This window comes from Manis pentadactyla, chromosome 16 (assembly GCF_030020395.1).
Source record: "Manis pentadactyla isolate mManPen7 chromosome 16, mManPen7.hap1, whole genome shotgun sequence".
Taxonomy (NCBI): Eukaryota; Metazoa; Chordata; class Mammalia; order Pholidota; family Manidae; genus Manis; species Manis pentadactyla.
Window position 1 is genome coordinate 21,959,045 of NC_080034.1, and position 7,944 is coordinate 21,966,988.

The window sequence follows — 7,944 nt, forward strand, 5'->3', positions numbered from 1 at the left end:
CATTTGTCATTCCTCTCTGCAAATGTTTCCAGAGCTTATGTACATTCTGTTCAATATCTTCAAATGTACCCTCCATGAGGAGTTGTGGCAGTTAACACTTACTCCATTACATTCAATTTGATTGAATCAAACATACATTGTTTGTATCATGTGACAGGATAGAGATGAACAAGGCGGAAATCTGCATAAAGATGAATGGATAACAATTTTAATTTCCTTTGTTAAATTTAGGCATAACTATAACTCTCAAACTGACAGCCTCAGTTCAAAAAACTGAAATGGAGGACACTTTCTAAAGTGGTGGTCCAGCAATGTACCAAACCTCATTAGAATGGATACACAGCGTAATGTTCATTTAAACAGCTGTCTTCTGTTTTAACTCTTTTAGAAATCAACTTTATTATGTTATTGTCACACTGTATCTGTTCACACAATTTGCTTCATAGCCCTATTTGGTTCTTATTTGGGGGTATACATTTTATTCCCTAATGAACTTGTAGAACAAAGATCTTATACTGAGATCAAATGAAATGATATGCACAAGGCAGAAGAATAAGAACTTGGTAGAGGTGCACAGCCATCAGACTGAGGGCTGCTGGGAAGTCCAGCCTAGCATAGGAAACGTGTAGGGACAGATGACTTAATCGCTTTTTCATTCACCAACCTGACACAACAACCTTGCATAAGCTTAGCCTACTAAGCAGTGTGGGGAAAATACCTCTTATATGTGGCAAATGGACAAGAGAAAGGGATCAGTGAACATGCACAGAACAAGAAGACAAGAAGCCTATATTCTCGGTTACTCTGCAAATTCCCAGTTTGCAGCTTTTGGGCAAATCATTTGACAAATCTGTGCCTAAATATTCTCAACTATAAAACGAAGAAATTCAGCTAGTTAACAACTATCATTCTTTTCACTTGTATGTTGTAGTGTTTTAAGGAATCAGAAGGGAAGTGTTCTTGTATAAAAGATACAAAAGCTAAGAAATTCAGCAGCCTGACTAGAAGAAACTGGATTAGAGATGCCCTTCAGCTTTAGGAGTCTAGATTCAAACTGATTTCGCAATATCTTAACCTTCATAAATGGCACCGCTCTCTCCTCTTCTCATGAGTATCTTATCCCCACCTCACTACTTGTCATCCAGTCAAACTTTTCATTCATTACAACATGGGTCAGAACTACCCTGAAGTCAGTCTAGTCACACATTTCCCTCAAAGTCTCCACTTCGGGGGATTCCTTGACTTATGTTAGAAATAAATCCCAGGATTCCCCTAACTTTCAGCCAGGCAGTCCTTCCTTTTGTTTAACGTGTATGTCCTGCACCATGATTTTAAGCCCTTTCCTCTGTGTTCCCTGACTCTGTTTAAATAGAAACACCATCAACATCTGAGCCATCCTCTCAGAGTTTATAATTCACTGTATAGATAAGTTGCCCTTGGGAAAGAACCAGAGGTCATTCTTGCCGTCAAACAGAATCTTTGTCAATATTGAAATGAGAACCCATTTGACTTAATCTAAGCTGACAGGGATAAAAAGAGCTCAGAACTAGAAGAAATTCACAAATGATACTAGAATTGGGAGACTACAGCAACAAAATTATATCTGCAGTCTGAGGGTAGTTTTAAAGCATTTGGTAACTAGTACCACAAAAGAAGTAACAGAAACAAGAATTCTATGCAGTTGACTTCTATTTACGCTGCAGAGACTGTCGTTTCTTTAAATGACTACATTTTATAATCAATTCCTAGGCTGGGTGAAAGACATTTTTTCTGTTTGGGGATTAACAGACATGCACTTAAAGGACCTAACTATCAGGAAAATAAACCCAAATTATCTCATCAGTTTATAAATAAGTCTATAGAGTTTATTTTTATGTGGTCCTTGTCTAGAACAAAGGCACCATTCCTGCACTCCATCGTGGGTGGTTTATTATAGTGTTGGCTTGCTTCCCATACTGTAAGTAAGGAAATGCTATTTAATGATAATTGACATTGTTATGGCAAATGTTTTGATTAGTATCATAATCAAGATCTTGGTTACACAATTATCATTATTATTCCTGTTTCATCTTGATAACAAGATGGGCCACTTAATGATCCCAGGGACCTGTTGTCTTAACCACTGATTGCCCAGTGGTAAAATCTGAATGGTGACAGTATGTGCCAGAACTTAGGAAACTTGGTGGTATGGTGATCAACCTATCCCAGCTTGCCTATGAATTTCACAGTCCTGACACTGAAAGTTTCACATCCTAGGAAATCCATCAGACTCAGGCAAACTTTGATCAGCGGGTCACCCTATGTGTTGGAGCGGCACTGGGGTCTAGGGGTCAGAAAACCTGGATGTGATCTGACTCTGTTCCTCTATCTGATGGCCCTTAACTGAGCTTCAGTTTCCCACCTATATTAATTTGTTTATCATTAAAAACATCTCTATATAGTAATACACTGGACTGGCTTTTGAAAACTATAAAGTTATATGCAGATGTTAGATCTTTTCACTTTCATCTTATAAAACCAGCATCCTGAACAGATAAGCCCATCTTTCTGAGATCCAGGGATTGTCAGAGCTTCTTCTGTCTGATGTCACTAGAAGCTGTGGTTCATTGAGGTGATGCTTGGGGGAGGTCTGGGCTTCACAGTTGTGAAGCTTTCTTTCTTCTATTTAAATAAAAAAGTTACTTTCTCTATTTAAATCTGAGCAGTTGTGTGGACTGGGGGAAGGTGAAGTGAGTTCCATCACTGTCACATGCCAGCAGTGTGGCTTGGAGTAAATCATCTTTTTTAGATTCAGGGTCTTCATTTGAAAAATAGGTAATTCCTTCACAACACATCTCAAAAGGTTGTTTTAATTATGAAGTAATGTATGTAAAAATGTAAAATCTATAAAGTGATACATAAATACAATAAAACCATATATTTTTTTATTAAAATATATTATATACTATACCTATATATAAAACCATAGATATCAATTCCAAGATGCGTACTAGGAATTTGACCTTCAAGCACAGTACATGATATTCAGAGCCCAAAGTATTCTAGGGAGGAATTATAAACTTATACGGACATAGAATGATAAAGCTGGAAAGAATCTTAGATACCCTTTGGTCCAGCTCCTGAAGTAGAGACATAACACTCTGATATTTTATAATGCAAAGTGGGTTCAATTCATTTCCACAGATAATCAGAGGTAGAACCACACTTGAACTCTGGTCTCTTGACTCTGATTCAAGTCTCTTTTGCTGCACCCCTTGACTTCCCCTCCTAAGGCCTTAAAAGTCAGTGCCTTTGATTTTGTACTTGTAGCTAAATATTTTGCACATGAAATTTTCCTCAGACTGACCCGTGTAGTTGAGGACAGGAGAGTACTCAATAGGAACTGCATGAAGTTAGCAATGGGGTTTGGCAGGAAGTCATGGTGAGGAACTGAAGAGGAAAAGGAACTCCAGGGCTCTGGGAAAAACCGTGGTAAACAGAGTCCTGGGCAGACTGGAGCTAAGTCAGCTTAGAAAGGAAGTTCCATACTCTGGTGTGAATAATCCCCCTAGAGAGCCTATAAAATATTCCTGGAGTCTTATCACCAGAGTTTCTTATTCAATAGGTGGAAAGGATTGGTCCACACACTGCATTTTAACAAGTGATTTGGACATGGGATCCAGGGCCCGCACTTGAGGCAGTATGCTCTGAGCCGCCTTCTGTGCCTTTTAGTGCCTCCTTTGCCCCAGCACCTTTGGCCTCCCTCCAAGGCTTAGCAATACCATTTACAAAGCCAAAGTACTAAACATGCTTTATTTGGAAACAATAAAAGGGGAAAGGACAACTGGAAGCTTCTCTGAAGACTCAGGATGAAGCCGGAACTTGGATCTCTACCTGGACGATCGGAACAGTAGTAATGATGATGGCGATAGTCATCGCATAAATGCTCACAATGTACCACAGACTGTGCTAAAGGCTTTACACACTATCCATCAGGTGGCCCTCACAATGGCACTATAAGGTGGAGAGCAGCAGTGTTAACTTCATTTCAGAGCAAACCCAGGTTTTAAAAGGTGAAGCGGTCTGCCCAAGTTTACACATCTCTGAAGCAACCAAAGTGAATCAGACCCACCTCTCTTGGACTGCAGCTTGCATATTCTGAATCCCTGCACTGCTTTTCACCAATCATGTTTGAGACAAAGCTTCCCCTCCCTTTAAAACTCAAATATCTCCTCAACACTCCAGCCTTCACATATTCCTGTCTCTCAGGAGCAATTTCTCCCCCAACTGTGTTGCTATCACATTTTACAGAACTCAAGTGTATTCACATTATACTTACCAGTTTATACTCTGCCTCTCTAGCTGGGTTGAGAGCTTCTGGAAAACAGGAGCCCTATGTTCATTCTACTTTGCATCTTCTTGTCTGGCTTCCAATTATCAACTCCATAAGTAATGTCTGGATTGTGCATTTAAATAATGCTATATTTTAAGGCAAAGTTTCTATAAAATACTGTTGTTATTGTTGTTTACAATGTTAAGCTAACTTTGACTATTATAAATTGATACTTTGAAAGTGATGGAACTTAAGAGGGAATAATGATTAGAGGCATTTTTCCTCTTAGCCCATGAGAGCAAACTTAGAGGAATATTCTTGAAGATTGAAAGGAAGTTCTTAACTGCAAATAAGGTAACATATGGAATTTATTATACCAATTATTTATATGAGCTGAAAGTAAAAATAGGCACAGGAAGGGCTTAGATAAATTCAAAAATGAGAGCTGTACAGTGAACTGTTAATAGCAAATTAAACTGGCTCAGGGCATGTCCATAATTTCTTCATGAAGGAAAGGGTCCCTTATTGAGTCCCATTCATAAAGGGTCCCATTCTCCCTAAAAGGGTCCCAATATGAGAGCTGGGTGAAGAGTTAATTAACTAGGTGCTTCCATTTATATACGTATTTTTACTTTTGTACTTACATTTTGACACCCTTAAATGTTGAGCAAGAACTGGCACTAGGGCTGACTTTGAGATTAGTCAACACCAAATCAACCTGTACCTGGCACACTTCTAACACGCAGTAATTATTACAGAATAAAAAAGTGGATGACAGAAAGCTGGGTTACTCTTTCCACAGACCACAGAGGACACTTTGAGAAACCTGGTGGATTCACATGATTCAACTCCAGTATAAATCACTGGAGGTGTTTGTTCAAAATTTCTTGGTCAACTATGGTACCCAAGATGATAAAAAAGAAAATACTGATCTTAATAATCAAGCTCAGTTTACCAATATCATGGACCATTCCCTGAGAATTTCCTAGTATTGATCTGATGGAATCCATATCCCTATGAAGACTCTAATTTGCAAAGGGTCTACAAGATCCTCCCCATCCCAGCCTCTGTGAACCCTTCCACCAAACATACAAAGGATACCATTTTAATTTTTAAAAAGTAGGCACATAGCATACTCTCTCTGAATGTTCCTTCTCAGTTACTTTGTCACTGACCATTGAATAAATTATCCTTAATAAACAACATATTTATTAGAATTCCTTATATGTACTTGGTATTAGCTACTTGATCAAGAAAGGCTCTTATGTATCATATCCACTTCTCCAAAAACTTTATTATCGCATGTAATTTCACTTTCCTCCCGAACTAGCAGTAAAGCTGGTTTTGTTACAATTGCCAATACCTCTGCAATATAAAATTAGATGTATTTCCACAGGCCCTTCTCATTTTGCCCAACTCTCTGTGGGCATGGATAGCACAAAGTTAAAATGCTTAAGATGAAGGTAATCAGATCACCACTAAGTAAAATGTAGTTGCTCATCCAAGGTAATACTACTCCACCCATGAAGAATGAAGACCCTGTAAGTGGTGTATGGCCTGCCATCCTTATGGAGTTATTAGTAGCAAAAGGAAAAACCCTTGCCTTTGGCACATAAGCTATCACACTCGAAATAGATTTTTCCAAAAGTGCAATCTGATCATTTTTGCTGAATGTCTGTAAACTCAGAATTATGGCAGGATTCCAAAGTGGACTGAGATTTCTAGAAACAAAAGGCCCATGAGAATGGGTATATGCATACACATGCACACAGGCTACTTAGGAATTTTCAGCACACCCAGAGAAAGGGGAAGGCTATCTGCTTTAGTCATGACTGATGATCAAGTTTTTACAGAGCCTTTAGGATATAACCTGCACTGTCCCAGGCACTATGGGAGGAGGGTGATAGTACAAAAATGGACAGTACCATCCCTAACTTGGAAGGTGCACAGAATTTGTAAGGGTGACAAGACAAGGAACAATTTCTAAATAAGGTGACTTGTAACAAATGCTCCGTTATGAATCCTATTCATAGAAATTCAATTCAGCAAATCTTTATGAAGTCCTTCCTAAATACAAGGTCCTTTGCCAGGTGTCCCAGTGGCTAAAAAGAGTAAGGTCTGGGCCTTATTGTAAAGAAGAGGAGGAAGATAAGGGAAATCATCTCATAGTGGGCCAGTGACAAGGCCCTCTGCTCATGCTTCAGCTTACTAACTGATTAAACGGGCATAACAGCTCCCAAGGCGAACAGCAGCATCTCCACTTGTAGATGAAGAACCTGAGGTTCAGAGTAACTTACCCAAGATTTCTTCTATGGGAGAAAGGATCCTAACTAGGAAGGCCTGTGTGGGCTTGTTCCTCACACCAGATTGTCTCCTTCAAGAGCACTGGACCTTGTGGTTCAGGCCAGGGGTTATCAGAGGCTGGTCCAGAGATGCTCTGTGGTGACCTGTCACTGGTTCCTTGGCAAAATGAAAAACACAAAGCCAAGGTTGTGAGTGTTCATGAATCTCTATAGATTGAATTGAATGGACTATCCATGTGTATGAATTCTCTCCTTCCTCCTTTTCTGATGTTAAACATCCATTCAGGATATGATGGTTCCAGTGGATGGCAACTGCTGTTGTTTTTGGAACTTCTTTTCCAGAAAAGTAGACTCACAATTGTTATTCTCTGTCAGCTCCTTGGGCCTTACTTTGAATTTTTTTCTTTTAAATGGTACTTGAAATCCAAAATCCGGAAGGCACTAACCGAATAGACAATTTTGAGGTCAGTCTGTATATAGAGTTTGTTGATAGGAAACAATCTAGAAACTTTTAGTAGACTTTCAAAAGGACAAGAAAGATATTCTGGAAGTCTATATATAACTCTATAACTCATTTTCCAACTCTCCTTCATGCACATTTTCTGACAAATTGCTCAAACCATAGGGAAATACCCAATTTTGTGACTCCTGGAAACTCACACTCCTTAAACATCTTGTACAATGTGAGGAACAAGAGCCACTTACGTGAAAACGAGACTAACTGTTGGTGAGGTGCCCTGAAAAGAAAGAACTGTAACTCCAAGTTAGTTTATATTTTTCTGCTTTAGAGGATAAACACCGCCAGGGCCCCCTCTGCTTCAGTTGGGCCTTCCTGACGACAGGAGGCTGCAGCGCAGCTGTCAACCGCCTCCACCTCAGTGTCAACAACACGCTGTGTCCTCACCTCTTCTAAAACATGTATCAGACGGGATAAAGGAACGTTGATAGGTCAGTAACAGAAGAAGAGATGAGCCTCATTTTAGCAGCGCCCACTCTGTGGGTCTGGCTAATAATAAAGTCAGAGAGCTGATAGTAATGGCAGCAGTGAGCTGCAGGTGAGAGTTTATTGTTTCACCAGAGAGCCAAGAACTTGGACTTTAATGTTTTCCGTGCCGAAGGCACGTTTCCTTCTCCCAAACTCAAAGCTTTGGATTCATCTTCACAAGGACACAGAGTCACAAAATACCACCTGACATGCAGTTGTGTGTTGCCCCAGTCATGCCGGAGCTCCAGCTCCCGGTCCTCCTAAAGGTGAGGCAGCACCAGCGCAGCTCAATCCAGCATTTGTCAGACACCGTAAATGTGCACACCCAGCGGGGCAAAGGCTCT